At 45.2% G+C, this 23895-nt stretch overlaps 1 non-coding gene across 1 annotated transcript; it reads left to right on the forward strand.

Annotated features, from left to right (window-relative positions):
* Positions 1 to 1960: 1960 nt before the first annotated feature.
* On the forward strand, positions 1961 to 2097 carry LOC134566260 (small Cajal body-specific RNA 11). Its single transcript, XR_010084011.1, has one exon. It is a non-coding gene; the product is annotated as a small Cajal body-specific RNA 11 (non-coding RNA).
* Positions 2098 to 23895: the final 21798 nt, after the last annotated feature.

Consider the following 23895-nt stretch of genomic DNA (forward strand, 5'->3'; position numbering starts at 1 on the left):
AAGCAGATAAATTACATTTTTTGTAGTACAATTGATAAAATTGTCAACTTTATAAACCTTATTTGTTCCTTTAGAGGTAAATTCAGTTATTTTAGATGGTAGTGGTGAATCAGTAGTTCTACAAACTATACATGTTTTACATTTACAAAAACCTTTGATTTTAGGAAATAAAGATAAAGCTGGTTTAGTTTTGGTTTCTCTAGTAAAATTTTTAGTCAGAAAATATTTAAAATTAAGAGCTCCTCTGAATATTATATTAGGATGTTCTGGTAAAATTTTGTTAAGGGTATCATCTTGTTTTAAAATATGCCAATGTTTCTTTACAATCTTTTATATAGTGCCACTTTTATTGTTTAAATCAAAAATAATAGGAAGCGGCATAGGTTCATCTGTATCTTTAGTTTTGTATGTTAAAAGTTCATCTCTATCTTTATGTTGAATATCATTAATTGTGTCTGTTAAAATTGATTCAGGATAATTTTTTTCAATAAACTTATTTTGATTTTTTTTTTAATATCTCTATTTTATGATACCACAATCTTTACCCTCTCAATAGAGGGTTATAAGTGTGACTTATTTATCTCAAATAAATGAGGGGTAAAGGGCAGACTTCTAAGTTCTATGAACCTATGGCAGGGATAAGCTACTAGTTGGGGCGGACAGTATTAATTAGTAATTTCTTAATATATGTTGGTGAGCAGAGACAAGAGAGAAAATAATACAATAAAATAAATAAATAAATATAAATACATTTCCTTCTCCTTCTTCCTGGTTTGGGACCCCATGTCACCTTGATTGGAGGGGGATTTTCATTTAGGGACAGTAGGTCCCCCCTTATTGTTTTTTAGGGCCCCCTCCCACCGCTCAGGGGTGGGGGCTGGGGGGGGGAGGGCGGTAGATTCCCCCCACCATTACTATCTAGGGCCCCCATCCACTTTTATTCCCCCCTCACTATTTTTAGTGTGAGGGGAGTAGGTAGGGGATAGTTTGATTTGGGTAGTGGGGGTGACTAGGGGTTTGGGACCCCTAGTCACCTTGATTGGAGGGGGATTTTCATTTAGGGCCCCCACCCACCGCTCAGGGGTGGGGGCCGGGGGGGGGGACAGTAGGTCCCCCCTTATTGTGTTTTTAGGGCCCCCTCCCACCGCTCAGGGGTGTGGGCCGGGGGGGAGGACGGTAGGTTCCTCCCCACCATTCCTATCTAGGGCCCCCATCCACTGGTCAGGGGTGGGGGCCGGGAGGAGGACAGTAGGTCCCCCCTCTCTTTATTTAGGGCTCCCACCCACCGCTCAGTGGTGGGGGCCAGGGGGGAGGACAGTAGGTCCCCCCCCTTATTGTTTTTTTAGCGCCCCCACCCACCGCTCAGGGGTGGGGGCCGGGGGGGGACAGTAGGTCCCCCCTTATTGTTTTTTAGGGCCCCCTCCCACCGCTCAGGGGTGGCGGCCGGGGGGGAGGGCGGTAGATTCCCCCCCACCATTACTATCTAGGACCCCCATCCACTTTTATTCCCCCCTCAGTATTTTTAGTGTGAGGGGAGTAGGTAGGGGATAGTTTGATTTGGGTAGTAGGGGTGACTAGGGGTTTGGGACCCCTAGTCACCTTGATTGGAGGGGGATTTTCATTTAGGGCCCCCACCCGCCGCTCAGGGGTGGGGGCCGGGGGGGGGGACAGTAGGTCCCCCCTTATTGTTTTTTTAGGGCCCCCTCCCACTGCTCAGGGGTGTGGGCCGGGGGGGAGGACGGTAGGTTCCTCCCCACCATTCCTATCTAGGGCCCCCATCCACTGGTCAGGGGTGGGGGCCGGGAGGAGGACAGTAGATCCCCCCTCTCTTTATTTAGGGCTCCCACCCACCGCTCAGTGGTGGGGGCCAGGGGGGAGGACAGTAGGTCCCTCCTCTTATTGTTTTTTTAGCGCCCCCACCCACTGCTCAGAAGGTGGGGGCCAGGGGGAGGATGGTAGGTCCCTCCCACCATTCTTATCTAGGGCCCCCACCCCCTGCTCAGGGGTGGGGGCCGGGGGGAGGACAGTAGGTCCCCCTCTCTTTATTTAGGGCCCCCACCCACCGCTCAGGGGTGGGGGCCAGGGGGGGAGGACAGTAGGTCCCTCCTCTTATTGTTTTTCAGGGCCCCCACCCACCGCTCAGGGGTGGGGACTGGGGGGGACAGTAGGTTCCCCCTTATTGTTTTTTTAGGGCCCCCACCCACCGCTCAGGGGTGGGAGCCGGGGGGAGGACAGTAGGCCCCCCTCTGTTTATTTAGGGCCCCCACCCACCGCTCAGGGGTGGGGGCCAGGGGGGAGGACAGTAGGTCCCCCCCTTATTGTTTTTTTAGGGCCCCCACCCACCGCTCAGGGGTGGGGGCCGGGGGGAGGACGGTAGGTCCCCCCACCATTCTTATCTAGGGCCCCCACCCACTGCTCAGGGGTGGGGGCCGGGGGGAGGTCAGTAGGTCCCCCTCTCTTTATTTAGGGCCCCCACCCACCACTCAGGGGTGGGGGCCAGGGGGGATGACAGTAGGTCCCTCCTCTTATTGTTTTTTTAGGGCCCCCACCCACCGCTCAGGGGTGGGGGCCGGGGGGGGGGAGGATGGTAGGTCCCCCCCCACCATTCTTATCTAGGGCCCCCACACACCGCTCAGGGGTGGGGCCAGGGGGGAGGACATGCATCAACCATGTAATTTTCCATGGGAGTTTTGCCATTGATCCCCCTCCGGCATGCCACAGTCCGGGTGTTAGTCCCCTTGAAACAACTTTTCCATCACTATTGTGGCCAGAAAGAGTCCCTGTGGGTTTTAAAATTTGCCTGCCTATTGAAGTCTATGGCGGTTTGCTCGGTTCGCCCGTTAGCGAACATTTGCGGAAGTTCGCGTTCGCCGTTCGCGAAACCGAAAATTTTATGTTCGCGACATCACTAGTAGTGAATAGTAACTGATTTATTGTTTATACACATGCCATCAGTTTGTGTATTCTATTAATAGAGTAATTTCTCTATTTAAAAGTTGATCTGTTTTTATTATAAACATTACTATAAGTGCAAAACCTAATAAAGTGCTGTATATTTAATTTTTCTTCTTCCTTATTTTTCCCTTCCCTCTTCTTTTATTTCCTACTATATCTTCTAACCCAGCTGTTCTATTACACTAATTCCTGCTAATATTCCTGTGTTGCGATTATCTCATGTGCTTAAGTAAGTGACTCATATTTGTGTTGTGCGTATTTCACACTACAATGTGAGGGAGAGGTTAAACCTCCTATGTTTCTGTTAATACTATATCTTCTATTACAAGTGTTACCATTGATACTATATCTTCTATTACTGTACTTGTGTTTTAATAAATGCCTATATAGTAGCATCCAGAGAAGCGAATATAATACTCAAATAGATAGGGTTTCTTTCGACCAGAATTCTAAAGCTTTTGGCATTTGAAATATTAATGTTCTGCCTTCCCAGAATAAAGTGATAGAAGTTGGGAAGCCCCAGCTGTATCTAATATTCTTTTGTCTCAATTGTTGCAAAGCATCCGTAAAAGTTTTTTTGTGTGTTCTTGTCTAATAAGAGAGGTCTGGGAAGATCAGCACATCTTTAACCCCTTAAGGACACATGACATGTGTGACATGTCATGATTCCCTTTTATTCCAGAAGTTTGGTCCTTAAGGGTTTAAATGTTTAATTCTTTACATTTTTTCCTCTTGTCGACTTTAGAATGTTCCCCTTAAATAGGTAGGACTTGAAGTTGGCGATGACCTCTCTAGGCAAATTGCTTTTCAGTGAACTTAGTTTTGGTAAACTGTATATTCATTCAGTTGTTGGATTGAGGTCTTTCTCTTCGACTCCTGCCTCTTTAAAATATTGGGTCAGGAATTCTCTTAGTTGTTCTAGGCTAATTTCTTCTGGGATGTTTCTAAAGCGTAGGTTATTTCTCCTTGCGTGGTATTCCAGCGCCTTCATTTTTAGATCTTGTTTGTTTATTCTGAGGAGAAGGGAGTCATACTTTTCTTGTAGCATCAGTTGTTGTGTCTCAATTTTCTGTAAATTCGCATCACAGTTTTTCATTTTCTCTGATACAACATCAATTTCTTATTTGATTTATAAAGTGCTGTTGTCAATTTCCGATTGTAGTTCTTGTGAAGCTTTTTCAAAACATTTTTTTCAAGAATTCTTGTAATGTATTTTGCATTTCCTGGTTAACTTCTATATTCATTGAATCATTCATTTGTTTGAAGTCCACATCTTTTAGAACTTTAGTAGCTTGAGGGGAAAATAAGTCATTAGCTGAAACTCGTTTTTATGTTTTTTTCTTCATTTTTTCTTTCTTTGGGGCAGTGTTGTTAGTTTATTTTATTTATCCCACCTCCCCTTTTTTTTTTCCTTTCTCTTCTCTTCTTTTCCTTATGTCTTTCTTCCCTGCCTCTTTTGTTGTTTACTTGCTTTTTCTGCAGTCAGCTCTGTCATAGATTTATCGAATTTTAGCTTTTTAAAATGTACTGTTTAGTGAACTTTCAAATTTCTTCTAACTAGCAACAAACTTTTTTCCTTTGTTTTCCCCTCCTTTTCTTTTACTTCTTTTTTCACAAATGCACAACAGTCAGCTCTGTTATAAATGTATCATATTTGAGCTTTTTGAAATGCACCGTTTAGTTAACTTTCCAATTTCTTCTGACTAGCAACAAACTTATTTTTTTTTTTTAAATTGGATGTTATTTTCTTTAACTATATACTGTAACCCTATGGAACAAGCGCAGCTTAGTGGAATAGGGGCTTAACAGAGCTAGGAGGTGGGCATAGGGGGAAGGCCCCGTGTGGGAGTTGAGTTAGAGTGTGAAGGGGGTTGGCCTAGTATAAATAGGCAGCCATTTTAGAAGCAGGCACTTTTAATCTGCTCACCTAGCCTAAGTTGTGTGCAATTTCAGCCTGCAGCTTGGGCCTTGTTTTTCAGCTTTCTTTTGCTGCAGGTTAAAGGCCCAGAGGATGGATCCAGTGGAGCGGCAGCGCGGGATTGTGGAGCAGCATGGGTGCAGGAGTGCCTTGGACCGGCCTGGTGGGGATCCATAATGGCGGCGGGACTTCCCGCCCGCCATGGAGGAGGAGACTGTCAGAGAGGCTTAGCCCGTCCGGGACGTCAGGCTCACCAGCGGAGACGGTGCAGTGGTGGCAGATCAGAGCCGCGAGGTTGGAGGACTGTGCACGGGACATAGGAGCATGCAACTGTATGGTCAGGCAGAAGGCAGTGCAACACCCCAGATGGGGGAAGCCGGGCGAGGCATGGGCTCTGCTGCGACCGGCAGGTGGAGCCCAGGATTGCTGGTCATGGGGCCGTTCGCCGGGAGGGTGGCCCCTGGCAGTGAAAGATGGTCTACAAAGGGGCATGTAGCTAAGACGTGGGCTCCGTGTTCAGGTGTGTCGGGTGCGGGGAGCTCCGGCGGGTGTTCCGAGTCAGGTCTTGGGGAGACGGCGGCAGCAAAGGTAGAGGCGGGGGCTGAGATGACTGCGGTAGCCTTGGAATTGGGTATTGAGAGGGAGTAACTGTCCGACGGCATTCCTGATGCACCACGCGCACGTATCCTTTGTAGGCCTGTTGGGGGTGCATTTGAAGCTGGAGGTAAAGGAGACAATATGGAAAGGTGAGTTCTGGAAAATCTTTTTGCCGCTGGAGGACTACTTGGACCTCAAGTAGAAGGACAAGAAGGACGCAAAGAAGGAGGATGAGGAGAAATATAAGTGGTATCGGAAGATACCTAAGTCCTTCAGGAACTGGCTGTGTGCTTTCTGCATCTTAGCCAGTGTTATTGGGGAGAAGTCACCGGGTCGGTTTTCCTCATTATTCTGCTACCTGGCTGGTGTGTGGGAGGCCTAGCATATGTACAGTGGCCTGGCATGGTGGAAATATGACAAGCAATTCCGGCAGCAACTCGCGGCGAACCCTGGGATGAGATGGTACCAGATGGACCTGCCATTATGGATGAAGCTTATGATGGAGCAGAAGTGGACACCCTTTCAGTCGGCGGCCGGCGCTGGAAGTCAGTCCTCTTCGTCGGCCGAGTTCAAGCAAGGTATTTGCTGGCTCTTCAATGAAGGCCAGTGCAAGTGGGGCACTAGGTGCAGGTTTAAGCATGAGTGTTCAGGCTGCAGAGGAGCCCATGGCCTCAATAGATGCTTTAAGCGAGGTAAGTCTGGGGCATCCTCCGGCGCGGGTTTCCGGTGGGGAGATACGCCAGTGAGGTTCGACGTAATGCTACCGTGGCTAAGCCAATACGGTAAGTTGGGGAGGGGTTTTATATCCCTTTTCAAGAAAGGGGGGGGGGCGGTCGGATAGTGTGCATAACTTGAAGTCAGTTTTTAAATTCCCGAAGGTGGCGCTGGAAAAACTGGGCAAAGAATTACAGCTGAGCAGGATGGCAGGCCTGTTTGCGGCCCTCCTCTTGCCCAATTTGTGGGTTTCCCCACTGGGGGTCATTCCTAAGAAGGAGGCGGGGAAGTTTCATTTGATTCACCACCTCTCCTATCCAAAAGGGGAGTTGGTGAATGACGATATCGATGGGGACCTCTGCTCCATCTCCTACGCATCATTCGACCAAGCGGTAGAGCTGGCTTGAGAGGCGGGGCCCCCATGGCAAAGGTGGATGTGGAGGCGGCGTTTCGCCATTGCAACAATGCCACCTGTCAAGTGGTGGTTATGCTAGCCATGATAGAAAGCTGTTAGAACACATTTCATTGCAGTTTATGCCTCTGCATAGCCGCAGACCAGTCAGAGTGCCCCTGTCCACTGCCAAAAGCTTGAAAGCTGAAAAAGAAGTAAAATGGGGGTAAGAGTAGGAAAAGTGTGGATAGGGAAATCACTTAAAATAACATAAAAAAAAAAATACAGCTGAGTCATAAAATAGCACTAGATGGAATCTTTGATTTTAGCTTTGGAAGAACATAAATCAAAATCTAAAGCATGACTGTCAGGAGGATCACCAGAATTATCCATTTGAGAGAGGGTTGGAGTGCAGGGTATTCTCTTTCATTGTTCAAACTGAGCTCAACTCCTGATGCATGGAGAAAAGGCCTTCACAAGCCTCTGCTATTGTGTACATAGTTTATACTACGTGGCCCATAGGTTGAGGAGGCGGTGACCGTGGCAGTGTAGGTGGAAGCAGTGGTGGAGGAGGAGGAGGTAGCCAACACTGTGTATATATATATATATATATATATATATATATTTTTTTTTTTTTTTTTTTTAATTGGGGTAGCTCCCAAAATATTGGGACATATAAAAAAAGAAAACGGTTCCGCAGAGCGACTGACCCGTGCATGCTGCATCTGAAACTCCACTATCGCCTGCTGCTGCTCACACAGTCTCATGAGGTGGTGAGCAGGAAGGCCGAAGTTATGCTGTAGCGCAGACAAGCAAGCAGCAGCAGGGTGAGAACGCCAAAAGCGCGCACAGACGGCCCGCACTTTCTGCAGCATCTCTGATATATCTGGGTATACAACGTGGCATCACAAGGGCCACCCAGAACTGGTTCAACTCCCATCAAGCCAAGTTCCCGGAGGAGATCACCCAGCTCGTCATGCTAGAGCACTTTTTCAATGTGCTCCCCAACGAGAAGGCGACGACGCATTCGTATGTCAATCCATATCAACTTTCGATGCCATTGACTGCACCTACCATGGTGACCACGGGTAACGTGGAATCAGGGTTCGATTCCATACAGGGACCCTGACAAACGGCCAGCACATGCAAGGAAGGCAACAGGCGCGCAAATGACCCACTCCCGACGTGGGAAGTTAGTGACGACAAACAACAATACAGGACTCTTTAGAGGCCCTGTAATTGTAATGAGTCCACTTGAAATCCTTTAACCATTATCAATTGGAGGGAAGTCTGGTGCAGAGCCACTAAACCGTGCATGCTGCAGCTGAAACTCCACTATCGCCTCCACTATTCACTATCAAACAGTCTCTCCAGCATGTGCAGGTGGAGTTCCACCTTGTGGGAACATCGCATATGAGGCAGTGAGCGGGAAGGCCAAAGTTACGCTGCAGCGCAGATAGGCGAGCAGCAGCAGGGTGAGAACGCCGAAAGCGTGCACAGCCGCTACAGTGAATGTCACATCCTGTTCCAAGTTGTAGATCAGTCTGGTATTGGCTTCTGATATCCAGTACTCTTTTTACTGAAGCTGCATCAGGGTCCGGGTATGTGGCCGCACAAACGCTGGTGCTCAACACCAGCGGGCGTGCGGTTACCCTGCACCCTACCCTGCTTAACCATTCCACACTGTGACTCCTAACTTCAACATCAGGCATTCTGGATCCTGGTCGTCCGACCGCCGCCCAGACAGTGTCTGGATCATGGTCACCGGACTGCGAAACTGCGAATGGCTCGTTAAATCGTTTATGGTTCTTTTTATCGCTTCAACTGCTACTTGAATAACTGTGGGAATTCTAAAGATAATACATGCCGACGAGCGCTAGGGGACGGCCACTCCGCTTTTGCACCCTGCTCCCTCTTATGCTGTGCTGGTGCCTCTGTGCGACCAGCGCCTCTTCCTCCAAACTGCACACGTCACTCGCATGACCTTGATTCCATGTGGGGTCTAGGACCTCATCATCCTCCACATCATCATCCACCCACACCTCAACCCTGCCCTCCTTGCCGGAATGCGCACTGCAGAAAGCCACAGCAGTTGGCACCTGTGTTTTTCCAGCATGTAAAGTCTGCAAAGGACATATGGAAATTGTTTTAGAATTGTATCCAGGCAACAGTTTTCTCTCAGTTTGACCTCTCAGTTTGACTTGTGAGGGTATTGCCCCAGAATTACAATATTGTTTAAGTACCTCTTCGCTATTAATAACTGGTTTAAATATAGCAGCTTGTTATCTGTTAGTTTCTAGTGTAGAAAATATCAATCTGTTTTCTATCACTTAGATCTGTGTAACAAGTGTTGTAGGTGTGAAACAATATTACAAGTGACCGATGTATTAAATTCAAATCAAAGTTACGCTTCTATTTGACCCTCAGAAATGAAGAGCAGGCCCCAAAATGTACTATTTAGCAGATTAGCAGCAAAACAATTAGAATGTTTACAAGTGCGCAGAAAGCACACTATTAGACGCTTCAATTTGACTCTCAGATATGAAGTGCACGCCCCAAAATGTACTATTTAGCAGATTAGCAGCAAAACAATTAGAATGTTTACAACTGCGCTGTAAGCGCACTATTTCACGCTTCTATTTGACTCTCAGATATGAAGTGCACCCCACTAATGTACTAGTTTGCAGAATTCTTTCCTAAACTGTCCCTCACAGCTGCAGCATCCTCTCCCTAAACTAATAAGAGCTAATGTGCGTGTGGCGCTACTCGACTCCAGCTTATATATAGAGGCTGGGTCACGTGCTGCAATGGCCAATCACAGCCATGCCATTAGTAGGCATGGCTGTGATGGCTTCTAAGGGCACACAAGTCAAACGCTTGTTGATTGACTGCCCTGCAGCTTTTGAAAACGCGCCATTAAATCACCGAACACCGAACTCCAACCCGAACATACAGTGATATGTCCGTGTTCGGGCCCGGGGCCAAAAACTGTAATGTTCGGTACAAACCGGAACTTTACAGTCTGGGTTCTGTGATCCTTGTTTGCAAATGGCAAGGTCCTCTAGGGTAAACAACAGGCACAGTCCTTAATTTATTGTTAAACTCCACCACAGATACAGCAGCAAATGAAAAAAACAACAATAACACAAATCCCTATAAACCAAAAACCTAGCTCGGTCTGAGCACTAACTAACATCAAGTTCCCTATCTCTCAAGGGTTTAAACTATAACAGAACAATAATTGGTTTCACCAACCTAGTGCCTTTGTCAGATCTCTGCCCTCCACACTCAGCATGTGGCTTCCATTCCTTCTAGAAAAAAACAAAAATACTCTCTCCTTTCTGCACTCCAGTGCTCTCAGCTAGCCTGCTGCTTTCCTTTCTGCACTCCCAGTGCTCCAAGCCAGCCTTGACTGCTTCCTTCTGCACTCCCAGTGCTCCAAGCTAGTCTTAACTGCTTTCCTTCTGCTCTCCCAGTGCTCCAAGCCAGCCTTAACTGCTTTCCTTCTGCACTCCCAGTGCTCAGTCTCCTTGACTCTCTCACAGGAGAGAATAGTGTCTCTCCTACCTGCTTCCAGGGAGGAAACCAGCAATCCCCCTTTACCTGCCTATCAGGGAGCGGTTTATTCCCACTGCTGCAGCTGATTATCTGCAGCTGAGCAGTGGGTTGGAGACAGATCAAAACTATTGCCTGGAACTTATTTCTCCCAGTTGTATGCAAACTGCGGAGTGGAGCATTGGCCCACCCTGCTCTCCAAATGCTCCACCCTAGGGGCCCATAACTAAACTTTGGTTTGTGTTGCCTACAACACATGCTACATCTGGGGTTAAATATTATAGGCCTATCTGACTTCACTTTATCACAGTTCGCTCAACTCTACTGATAATGTCTTGGTCCAAGATATCACAGGACATGTCCAGAGGTCTTGTGGAGTCCATTCCGTGTCTCAACACATCAGAGCTGTTTTTGGTAGCACAAAGGAAACCAGCACAATATTAGACAGGTGGTCTTAAGTTTGTTGCTGATCAGAGTACATACATTAACCATGAGTAAGGCACATGATGACTCAGCAAGGAAATCCTTGCATGGATGCTAAAACTCCTGCCAAAAGATAAAATCCAAATACAGTGAGCCACACAGGACTAAGTCTGATATATTGATATATATATATATATAGATATACAAAGAAATGATGAAACAGAGCACTCCAGAGGACTTGTTGATTTAATTTTTATCAGTGTTGAAGAAAATCGACGTTTTGACCCGCAGGTCTTTATCAAGATGAATTAAAACGTGAGACAGTGACATTTATAGCAAAGCTGATTAAGAGGTAATCACTTACCCTAAAGTGACAGTGCAGCCCCAAAGCCATGTGTGAATGCTGAGAGTTGATTAGGTTGTAGCGTGTGGAATTCGTAGCTAAGTGATGACGTCAAATACGCGCGACCCACAGAGGTCGTGAAAAGGCATCAAGTTACCATAGGAACCTGAAGTGAGTGAGCATGCGTGATGTGAATAAAACATAAGTAAAACCAATTGGAAGACTATGTGAGAAAATACAAGAATGGTGATCGAAATATATATCGCTATGAGCATGAATTACTATATAAACCTACAGTCCAAGCCATGGAAAACACAGACCTACCTAAGAAAAGGTGTGCTAGAAAAAGAGTATGTGTGGTGTAAAGTGGTGAGGCAATATGAAAGGGATGTGAGACGTGAGAACCTAAGAAATAGGGATGAAAATGAGACCTAAAAGAAGAGAGGAGACAATGAAGGGAGAATATGGTGCATAAAACGGAAGGTGATAGCAAAAAAAATCAATATATAACTAGGTGACAACACAGAGTGAAAAAACACACTAGGAAGGGAGGGGAGAAATAATGTGAAACACAAACAGAAGAGAGAAGTATGGACTATAAGTGAGTGAATATATACAAATTTCAAAAAAGTATCTACATATATACAGGGCTATAATGATCAATGGAATATAACATAGATACACCAATAAAGCATATTATTGAAAGCCAGAAAGGGCCTAAACAGATGGATGGAAGGAGCAGGCAAATAAATCTTAGCATGAGCATTGTAAGAGTTACGAGTAGAATGATCCTAAAGAACAAGAGCAGGAGCTGGACCTGGAGAAATGGGAAATTGAGATGGCAAAATAATGAATACAAATAATAAATAAAAATAAGACAAATACTGGAAATAAAGATAAATATAAAAATAAAAATAAATAGTAAAAATAATAATAATAATAATAATACAATGGAAATAAAAATAAAGATAAAAAATAAATAAATTAAAAAATTAAAAAATAAATAAATAAAGCAGCACCGAGGCGTTTTTTTGATGGACAATAACTTTAAGGTAGAGCGCCAGATTCTGGATATAATTATATATATATATATATATATATATATATATATATATATATATATATATATATATATATATATTTGTGCTCGGAATTTAAATACGTAATGGATAGTAACTGTGAGCAAAGTTGGTTGTGGTGTGCCGAAACCAACGTATGAGTGGGCCTGTAAATAAAAGAGGGCCCACCAAGGAGAATGTAATTATAACAGGGTGTAGGTGGGTGGGAACAATCAGCTGAAAGGCAGAGGTGAGTAGGGGCTGGGAGTTTAAGTAGGGGACTTACTCCTCCCACAAATTCAGGCCTCCACAAGTTCAGGCCTTTTAACTTGTGCTCGGAATTTAAATACGTAATGGATAGTAACTGTGAGCAAAGTTGGTTGTGGTGTGCCGAAACCAACGTATGAGTGGGCCTGTAAATAAAAGAGGGCAAAAAGATAAATTCGAGAAATACACACTTTATTGCATTTTTTACAAAACCAAGTTGCTGAAAGCTTGGCGAAGCTCTTTCTCCGGCTGTGGAATATATGCAGTATATATGGAGGATTTCCACCGCCCCAGTCTCTTGATGATATGGACCGGTGTGTTAGTGCTAGAGGCTGCTCCTATACGGAAGGAGTGCCTAGAGAATGCAATCGGGTTGTGTCCGAGCTTAGATAACAGAATTCTGATATGAACCATCAATTTTGCTGTGGTTAACGGGTGCCCTTGTAGTGTTAAGAGCGGAGAGTCCAGTAGGTGACCGTGCAGAGTTGACCGTAGGTGGTCTAGTACTTTTACCGGACACCAGGCATTATCAGTAGGGAAGAGAGGAATTATAGTAGGGTGTAGTGACCGGTTGGTTTTAGTTGTAGGGATCGAAAGTTGGTAGTGATCCTCTATTTTAGTGAGGTGTGATATTTTAAGTCTTAGCTTCGTATCTCCTTGACAAATTACGGTGAACTCTCTAGGTCTGAGAAAACCATAGAAAGCGAGATATAAAGCAGATTTGATCACCGTATTTGTGCCGATGTCGAATGGGGCTGTGTCAAGGAGATTACCATTAGATTACCTATAGATGGTCCTATCTTCAGGTCACTTAGCAGAGAGTGGAGGTGAAACCTTTGATATTCCTTTCAAAACCTTTTTGACGGGGTATGAAGATAGGAAAGGTGTGTTGTTAGGAAAAAAAGGTGAGGCTGTGGTGCTGGACCCCCGTGAGATATAGTTTAATGGTGTTGTGAGATAGTTTAAGGTGTAGGTAGAAAAAAGAGGCAAAAGCCACCATGGTTTGAATAGAGAAGTCACCTTGTAAACCGAACTCTGCTGTGAATTTATTAAATATATTAAGAGCCCTATTGTAAGTGATAGCCGTGTTTGGTGATAATGCTTGGTGAGTGAGTGCTCTAGCGTGGTTCAAGAGTGTGCTTAATCCAGGATTAGATCGTGGAACCGTGGTGTCCTGGATGGTTGTAGGTGAGCCGTTGGAAGTGCCTGAGAAAATGCCTGAAATTGAGAACGAGAGAGCGTCAGCGGCCGTGTTGTGAATACCCGGGATGTGAAAACAAACTAAGTGAAACTGGCCGGATGCTGCCAACCAGGTCAGCTTGCGAATCAGCCGCATGATGGTCAGGGAAGATGATCGCCCTTTGTTCACGATTTCGCAAGCTGCCGAGTTATCAGAGTAGCATTTGACTGCCTTGCCAGACCAGAGATGACCCCAGGTGTGTGCGGCCGCCACAATGGGATAAATTTCAAATAGTGCTGAGGTCTCTCTGAATCCTGGCAAGGCATCCGAATCAGTGGGCCAATGGCCCCTGAACCAGTGGTTCCCAAAAATGGCTGCAAAACCGGTATTGGCTGCTGCGTCTGTGTGGATGATGGGTGAAGAGGTGGAGAGAGGGGGAATAAACATGGAGATTCCATACCAGTCCTTCAAAAACTTCCCCCACATAGCTAAGTCAGCCTTGGCGTGGGGGTCCAAAGAAACTGTGCCAGAGTCCGGAACTCCGTGCAGCAGGCAAAGGAGTCTGGATATGAAAGACCTTCCCTGCAGAATGATGTGCATCGCAAAGTTCAGGGATCCGAGAAGGGACTGAAGTTATTTTCTAGTGCAAACATCATTCCACAGGAACAAGTCATCTCCCCTCTCAAACGTGACAGTTTGTCGTGGGGGAGGCTAGCTCTGAGGTTAACCGAGTCCAGTTCTATCCCCAGAAAGGTCAATTTAGTTGTGGGGCCTATAGTTTTGGCTGTGGACAAAGGGACTCCAAGTGTGGAAAATAGTGCAGTAGTGCTTCTGATTGCTGTGGGTGAAGGTGACCCTGGCTCTATTAGTAAAAAGTCGTCGAGGTAGTGGATAACGGAGTGACACCTGGTGACGTTCAGAAGCAGCCAGCATAGTGACTCTGCGAAAATGTCGAACAGTTTGGGGCTGCTTCGAGAACCGAAAGTGAGTCGTGTAGAGAAGTAATATTTCCCTCGCCATTTAACACCGTGTAAGTGCCAGAGTGAGGGGTGCATGGGTAGTAATTTAAACGCGTTTGTGATGTCCGTTTTGCTAAGCCAGGGTCGATTACCAGATGATATGATGGACTGTATGGCGTCGTCGATGGTTACGTACTGAAGTGAGAATTCGTCTGCTGGAATGAGTGCGTTTATGCTTGGAACAAAAGAGGAGTGCGGTGCCGATAAATCAATAATTAGACGTTTTTTTTTTTTGTTTTTTTTTTGTTTTTTTTTTTTTTTTAGGGAATATTTGTGAATAGCAATACCAATGGGGGAGAATGGTGAAGAGGTGAAGGGGCCGATCATGAAACCGTTGGTGATTTCAGAGGCAATGAGAGTGTCTATGGAGACTGGGTCTAAACGTGCTGACTGGAGATTAGGGCATTCTAGTGTACCTGGGGGAATGGCTACAATACCCGTGAGAAACCCTTTAGTGAACCCTGTGGTGAGATAACCCACCAGATGATTAAGCCTGGGATCCCTTGTCTTGAGCACCACAGAGATATCACCGTAATTGAATGCCTTGTTCTCAAGTACATCCTGTGAGGCTATGAGCAAGGACACCAGACACACATCCTTCCCGTCTAGGATATCTTTCCTGATAGAGTCAGGGACGGAGTGTGCTGGTGACTCAAATGGTGTAATGGCTGTGCCCGGTGCTGGAGGGGGGAGTATAGGAGGGCATGTTGGTATAGTAGGTACAGCCTTGAAAGCGACTGGGACTACCGTGGTAGTACCTGGGGAGGAGATGGCGCTTTCCACCTTAGATAGCCTGCTATTGAGGGTCTGTAGATTGGCCAAGATCTCTGCCAGGGTATCCTGGGTGGCCGTGCTGTTGCTTGGTGGTTGTCCTTGAGAGCTAGTCCCTGGCCTGGGCTCGGGGGCTTGGTGAGTAAGTAGCCTATAAAGTTCAGCCTTCCTAGCTGTGGCTGGAATGGGGATTCCCCTGAGCCTAAGCTCGGCCGTAATTTTGGGAATAGTCCATGCTCTCAAGGACGTGGGGGTTGAAAGAGTGAGTGATTCGCCTGGGGACCCGGGTCTGGTAGGCCTGAATGGAGTTTCTTCTGTCAATTCTTTGGTTGGAATAGGTTCTTGGGACATTCTAAAAGGAATGATTATGTGAAAGATATATTAGAAGGGGCATAAGGTAAGTAGGCGGGGTATGTGGGGTGGTGTATATGGAAGAACTGGACTGTAATGCTAGATGCCAAAGCGAAAAACTTAACTGTTGAATGTTTGGATAGGTGAGGCCCTGCTAATGCCAAGTGGCGGTGAGAGGCTCTACCTATGATTTGGCTTATGACGTAGTTGCCACAGACGTGGTGGCAGGATGTTGGCCTCTCGGTGACAGTAGAGAGAAATCAAAACGTGTGGCCGTGACAGGTGAGGCCCTGACTAGCGCCCTGTAGTAGGGCATGCGAGGCTTGTAACTATGATTTGGGCGTGGGGCCGTACCTCCGTGTTGAGGTGGGGGGGGGGGGGTGGAAGGCCTCGCTGGGATGGGTTTTCTGATAGGGTGCGCTAAGGCATTAGCCTAGACCCTGTAGCCAGTTCGATTGTATATTTAAGGATAAGGTGAGAGGACTGGAATGTTGTGTAGATACTAACCTTGACTTCTTGCGAATGGTATCTGGAACCTTCTGGTGGTAATAAGTGTGGTAAGTCTCGTCTTATGCTGTCCTTGAGGAAGAGTCCTGAGGCTTTAAGACAGATGTTGACGTATTTATGCGTATCGTGGTGGCGTATGATTTGAATTGGGAGTAGGTTGTTTGTTAGGGGCGCAACGTGAGATCCTGCATTGAGGGATCTGGAAGGTTTAAGTGTGTGACTGGGCTGAAATAGATATTTGTGAGAAGGCTGGATGAGGCCTTGGGGTGACGATTGGACGTATTTGGGTATAGACGTAAGTACCTGAAGGTATGGCTGAGTACCGGGTCAGGTTTTGGTGTTTACCGGAGCCTGATGGCTGTATGACCGTATGTCTGAGTAGAAATAATAGTAAAGAATTAACGTACCGTGGGCGTAAGCCTGTGGAAAAGTAGTAATGAACTTGAGACCGTGATAGGTTTTATATGAGGTGTAGTAACAAACGAGTTGTGAACTATACCTTGGTTTGACATAAAGAAATTACGTTATGTGAAACGGTTTAACTGTGTAGAACCGGGGGAAGCCTAGAATAATACTGGAGCTAAGGGTTAACCGAAGAAAAATTCCATAGTTAACGACAGGTGTGGAGGTAAGTAATAAAACCCAATATGTAAACATTTTAGGCCTATGGCTTTATAATGCAAAGTGATAAAATACAATACCTGTTCCTGTAATAAAAGACCTTGAAATAAACAACTTTAACGCAGAAAAAGCGATAAACCGATGCAGTTTGTAAAGCCAAAAATATGTGACAGCGTGTTTATATGGAAAATGAATAGTACAGACGTTTATGTGCCGGATATTGTGTTTATAAACAGTATTTATTAGTATATGTGACAAAATGAAGTGTTTAATAGGTAAATATTTGTTGTGTCAAGGTCAGAGAGTCTTTCTATGTTAGTAATAGATTGGAGCGCTCTCTATTCCCAGCATGATGGGGTTAATTGGTGGGAGTCACCCCTTGAATGTTATATACCAGGTGAATGTAATTAACCAGCACTAGGGTTTTAAAAGGTTAGCCTCTGAAGACAGAGAATCTAACAGCTGGGAGAGAGGAGGCAGTTAAGCCTGAGACAAAGGTACTGTGTGAAACCTGCTTAAAGTGCTGTATTTCATTTTGTTGAAAACTGGGAACTAGATTAGCTGGCCAGTTGGATAGTTAGTAATACTGTTTAGTAAGTCTCCAAGTTGGAGTAGGATTTATTTTCTTTTTGTTTTATTTTGTGGGAGAGCACAACCTTGTATATATTGTGGAAAGTGACAATAAACTGCAGTACTATTTTATCCTGACTGTTGCATTTGAAGTTTGTGAAGAGCCTGGCCATCCTGCCACAGTGTATAGAAACCGTACGTTTATGATAGACGTGGATATTTTAAAAAGTAGTAAAACAAATTAACTGGTTAACAGAAAGAAAATCACAAGGCAGATTTTTAAACAAGCTAATTATATCCCCAAACTGACAAAAAAAGGTATCAGTAGCAATATGACCGAACAGGGAATATACGTAAAGAAAAGTAGAATTCGTGAAATAGAACTTAGTGCATACTGTAGCCTATTTGAATAAGAACTAGCCGAATATGGATTTAGAGCAAGGTGTTTGTGTTTTAATCGTACGAAATAGATTGGTCCTGGGTGACCAAACGGAAATAAGAGAATGCCCGTAATAATATTACTGTGTATATAAATAATAATAGATTAGGTCGTTTCCGTACGAATATGTAAAAGCAGTGATAAAGTGCCGAGCGTTCGTCTGTTTTGGCGTGAACACTGAAATCGGTTAAAAAAGCGTGTATTTGTACAAATATGATAGAGGGAGCCTACCCCTACGTTTTTAGGCCCGAACGGCGGGAAATAGCGGGGCGCTATTTCCTACGCCTAACTTACGTGAACGTGCCGGTCTCGTGACCGGAAACCGGGTACCTTGACCGGGAACCGAGTGGAAGGCCTCAAACGGACAGAGGACTGGTCAGGACGTCTGACTGCTGGAAACAGGAAAAAATTCTGGAGGGAAGCTGGACAGGAAGTGCTGGTTGCTATGGGGACAAAACAATCAGCTGAAAGGCAGAGGTGAGTAGGGGCTGGGAGTTTAAGTAGGGGACTTACTCCTCCCACAAATTCAGGCCTCCACAAGTTCAGGCCTTTTAACATATATATATATATATATATATATATATACACACACACACACACACACACACACTGAACAAAATTATAAACACAACGCAAAGGAAAAGTGCTCACTAACACAGATTTAGACAGATTTGTGAACAATATTTGAGAGAAATTGGTCTTTTGTGTACATAGAAGATCTTTGAGTTCAGCTCATGAAAAATGGGGGTTGCGTTTATAATTTTGTTCAGTGTATATACATGTTTATATATTGTGACAGTAGTCACCATCGCCAGGAGCTTCAGACGGATATTTTATATAGGCCCCTGGACTCCCATTAAGTGCAGGTTGTGTATTGCTGTTTTATTGTTAGATATTGTGCATGCTCCTGCTGATGCTTGCTACCATCTAGGGGGATTTGGTGCTGGAGCCAGTACAGCACCATCTGTTAGTAGCAACAGCTATATGCACTACCTAAATAGCAAGGCTTGTTAATTTGCTTTTTCAGGTAGATTTTCATATTACGATTTCTGCAGGCAGGACAGATATTTCATGTTAGTTATTGTCTTCCCTGCCCTTTTGTTAATATGTTCATGTGCCTGTATGTTTCTCCACCTGATTTGGTTTTATGTATTTATTTGAGTGTGTCACTGTAAGCTGTATGTAATAATCATATGGACTAGTCCCAAGTAAAACAATGTGATGATAATTATGAAACCGGAAAGATAAAAATGGCAAAAATAGTGCTCTCTGTAGCCAAACAGTATTAAAATAATTTAAAAAATTGAGGAAATGTACTCACATTTTTCTGAGCAGACTCACTGCTCAATGGGTAGGGCGCTGGTGGTATATTCCCCACCTAGGATTCTTTTTGTCCTTGCTTGAAAAAGTTGAGTCAGGATTGCAGGATTTAAAAGATGTTAAAACAAAAAATCCTTTCTTGATTACAGGTAAAAAAAAAATAAAAAAATAAAAAAAAAATATATATATATATATATATATATCATTTTTTTACTTGTAATCAATAAAGGATTTTTGATTACATTTACTGATTACAAGTAAATATATATATATTATTATTATTATTTTTGTTGTGCATAAATATATCACAGGCAGGTCAGAGGTGCCCCAAGAGCAGTCCTCCAGCTTTTCCCACGCTCAGCATGCGGGGCACAAGATGAATAAGCACAGTTTATAATATTAAAAATAACTTGAGAAACAATCGCTTGTGTAGGTAGCTATATGATAAATTTAGGCTAGATATATGCGACATACAATATATCTTGTTAAAATAAACTAAAGCATTATGATTAGGCATTAACAATTCTGGTTTATAACGTTAGGAGTAGGCCATAAGCATGCATTGATTAGCAGTAGGTAGAAGGTAGCTACATCGCAGTAGTGCTGGTAATGCGTCGGCTATACACTAAATTTCTAAACAGTTGCTTCACAGGCTAAAACAAGGTTAAAACAAGTGGGCCCTGCCAATGCTTAACAGTTTGAGATTAACCACGTTAGTGTCAGCTTTTATATGAGTAATAGTAATACAATCAACTAGTGTGTCATATAAACTAGACTGGTAGAAACGATATAGCAAGCAGTATGGTAAGCTCTCTATGGTCGTGCAAGTAATGGCAGGTAACACCAAGGTCGGATTGTAAGTCCAGCCTCATGATCAGCCGATTCCTGTCATCGGTGGTGATGGTAGTTGGTAGGCTATGTTGCTCCATGTGTGCGGCTGACGCAGGGAAGCAATACCCTTGGGGACCCGCACCTCGGGCGGGCAATCAGCGTGGGAGGTAGGCATGTCCAGCTTAGTGAGTCCATGCTGCTGGGCCCTCTGCTGCGAGGTCTGTTCCCTCTCGTCGGGTCCTTTGCGAGGCCCATGTGGTGTGTTCGCCGCTCTGATCGCCCCTAATTTCTCGGGTGTGTGCCTGGGAGGTGGCGGGTTCCGCCTGATGTTCGGTGGTTTCAGACACCGCAGGGTGGTGAGCGGGTCCGGCAAGGTGGGTGGTCCCCCATTGGTGTGAGCTTGAGCGCATACTTGTGCCCGGGGGGTATATCAATTTTGGTCCTGGGTGCCGCTGCAGGGTATGGGTTGCTAGGTGCTGGTTGTCGCGGGTGCCAGGCCAGGCGGTGCATGTATACTGCAGTGGTCTCTGCAGTCTGGTTCCCGCTCTTTCGGCTGCCGCCATCTTAGGATGGGCCTTGGGCCTGCTCGGTGGTTTGGCAGTGCCTCCATGTGTGGCTTTGTGGCCAGGACCGGGATCACCCCCCCCGGTCCAGAGGGGGGGGATCGGGACCGGGTCCGCCGGTGTTCCGTTCGATTGTCGGGTTCCGTTGGGCAGGATAGTGGAGTGGCGGCCGTCCACTCCACTCACCGCCAGGCAGGCCCCCATCTGGTGTAGCAGGGACCTCTCCTCCGAGGGACTAGAACCCCAACGGTAAGCCTCTCCTCGGCTCCGGTAGCCCGTGTGTATCGAGGGTCGTGGATGCTGAGCATTCATTTCCTCCCATAACAGTCGGTTTATGGGTCTATTAGGTCCGGTTATGCGGGAGCTGGTCTCTCCTGCGACCGCTCGGCTCGGCGGCCCGGCCCCGCCCCCCTATTATTATTTTTTTTACTAGTAATCAATAAAGGATTTTTTTGTTTTAACATCTTTTAAATCCTGGAATCCTGACTCGACTTTTTCAACCAAGGACAAAAAGAATTCTAGGTGGGGAATATACCACCAGCGCCCTACCCATCGAGCAGTGAGTCTGTTTCGAAAAATGTGAGTACATTTCCTCCATTTTTTTTTCTGTCATATGGTGGCAGTACATGTGGGTTTTGCTCCTTCCTGTGGACAAGCATCTAACAAGATTAATTAAATCAACAAAACCCCTCCCCCTGCCCTATAAAAGGACTATCCGGCAAAACAAACCTCAGTTTTCTTTCTTGTCCCGAGAGGGAAGGACACAGCATCTAGAGGGTGAGACACACAGGCTGCTGGTCTGGGGGATTCCGGTCCGAGAGCTGCCCGGGCGGTTAGCTGAGAGACCATGCTCCCTCCGTTATGGTTACGGAGCAAGTGGATACATTGCCTTTTATGCCGTGTTGGTTCCGGCGAATACTTCCTGAAGGCGGTCTTGAGGCAGATGGAAGCCTGCGCACAGTGGTGGAACGCACGCCTGGGAGGTGATGCGTTCCACCAAAAGTTCCGAAACTTTATTTAAAAAAAAAAAAAAAGAAAAAAGCAGCGAAATTTGATGCTCGGCATAGATGAAGCTGTGCAGTACCCACTGACAGCATGGATGCTTGCCAGAAGTGGTACGCCGTGTCGAAAAACCCCCCACACGGCTCAGAGGCATTTTGAGGTAAGATTAATTAATCTTTCCTTCAAAATGATCTCTGTAAAAGTTTAGACACTTCAGTTACAAGTATGCAAGCTACAAGGGAAGAAGAGGACGGAGAGTGGTAAGGAGCAGGTTGGGTAATGTTTTGGACCGCTTTCCCCACTGATATATGCTCTATGACGAGTTACTGTGAGCAGTATATGTACTCACTATATGCACTGTGACGAGTTGCTGTGAGCAGAAGGTGTATGCACTATGACGAGTTGCTGTCAGCAGCATATGTACTCACTATATGCAAGATTAAGTGTTGCTGTGAGCAGAAGATGTATGCACTATGACGTATTTCTGTGAGCAGTATATGTACTCACTATATGCACTGTGACGAGTTGCTGTGAGCAGAAGATGTATGCACTATGACGAGTTGCTGTCAGCAGCATATGTACTCACTATATGCAAGATTAAGTGTTGCTGTGAGCAGAAGATGTATGCACTATGACGAGTTACTGTGAGCAGTATATGTACTCACTATATGCACTATGACGAGTTACTGTGAGCAGTATATGTACTCACTATATGCTCTATGACGAGTTGCTGTGAGCAGTATATGTACTCACTATATGCTCTATGACGAGTTACTGTGAGCTGTATATGTACTCACTATATGCTCTATGACGAGTTGCTGTGAGCAGTATATGTACTCACTATATGCTCTATGACGAGTTGCTGTGAGCAGTATATCTACTCACTATATGCTCTATGACGAGTTACTGTGAGCAGTATATGTACTCACTATAGGCACTATGGCGAGTTGCTGTGAGCAGTATATGTACTCACTATATGCTATATGACGTGTTGCTGTGAGCAGAATATGTACCCACGATATGCTCTGAGGAGTTTCTGTGAGCAGTATATGTACTCACTGTGACGAAACCGACCTCGCCACGTGTCCTTGGAGGGGGCTACTTGCCCGCCTCTTGCCTTTGGACTATGGCCCTGGGAGATTGGGCCCTTTTACAAAACGTATTCGGCCCTAACAGAGTGCATGTCACTCATTCTGGCCCTTTAAACACAGTGGGGGCCATTAAGTACTTGCCCTGTGTGAGCAGTGATACCCCCAGATAGCTATGCTATGGAGCCTATTCATATAATTAAAGACTATGGGAAAGACTTTGGCTCCATGGCAATTAAACTGTATTTGTGTGGTCTGCGTGCCATTCACCTAATAATGTGCACGCAGACCTGAGCTATCTGGGGATATGTTACATGTCTGTGTTTAATCTATAAAAAGTAACTTTATATATTTTAAAACATAATCCTGTATTTAGGTCCCCACATGTGTAATGGAGTTTTGTATTTGACCTGGGAGATAATTGGATTACTTCTCCAATTATCTCCAGGGCAGAATGGAGGAAGCCATGATGCATTGTGGGGATGTTTTACTTTTACTGTTTGAGCCAGATTTTGCCATGCTGCCAGCCAGGGCCCAAAAGATACTTTTACTAACTTTTGAACCCCTGGTCTGATTCATGCCATTTTTTTAATATGTTGTTCCCCTGAATGGATTGATTGTGGATATGTATTTTTATGTGAATGTGATGTATGGTTTTAAAGTTACAGAGTATGTGTGGAAACTGTATTTTTACTGTATGTAGTAATTATGTTAATTGATTATCTGAGGGGAGGGGATGTGTGGGTTGTACTATTACTTGATTGGTTGTTTTATGCCTCCCCCTGGGTGTGTCCTGTATGTGCACAACTGTAATAAAAAGCAGGCTGGGTGTTCCAGACCTGAGATTCTGCTTAACCCTCAAACCGATGTGTCGTCTCGTTTTTGGGGGAATTGGATTGTATGCTGACTGCCAGGAGTGTAAGCGGATTGTATGCTTTTCCTGTTCAGCTATTCCAGGGTTTGTGTGTTTCCAGTCCGGGAGTTGGAAGATTTGTACAGTTTGCAGTCCGGGAGATTGGTGCTTGCAGTAGCTGCTGGTCTAGGAAAAAGGGGATTATCGCCTAAACTGGATTTTATCCTCTTGTAAGCGAAACGGTCCGTTACACTCACTATAGGCACTATGACGAGTTGCTGTGAGCAGTAAATGTACTCACTATATGCAATATGACGAGTTGCTGTGTACAGTATATGTACCCACTATATGCTCTATGACGGGTGGCTGGGAAGTCTCAGCTTCAGTATATGTATCCACTATATGCTCTGTGTATGAGTGTCTATGATGGCTCAGCCTCAGTATGTGTACACACTATAGGCTCTTTGTATAAGGACAAAGCCTCTTTAGATGTATTCACTATATGCTCTATGTTGCATTCATATGTATCCACTTAATACGCTATGTATGGTTTCCATGA

Source organism: Pelobates fuscus, chromosome 6 (assembly GCF_036172605.1).
Source record: "Pelobates fuscus isolate aPelFus1 chromosome 6, aPelFus1.pri, whole genome shotgun sequence".
In the NCBI taxonomy this organism is placed as follows: domain Eukaryota; kingdom Metazoa; phylum Chordata; class Amphibia; order Anura; family Pelobatidae; genus Pelobates; species Pelobates fuscus.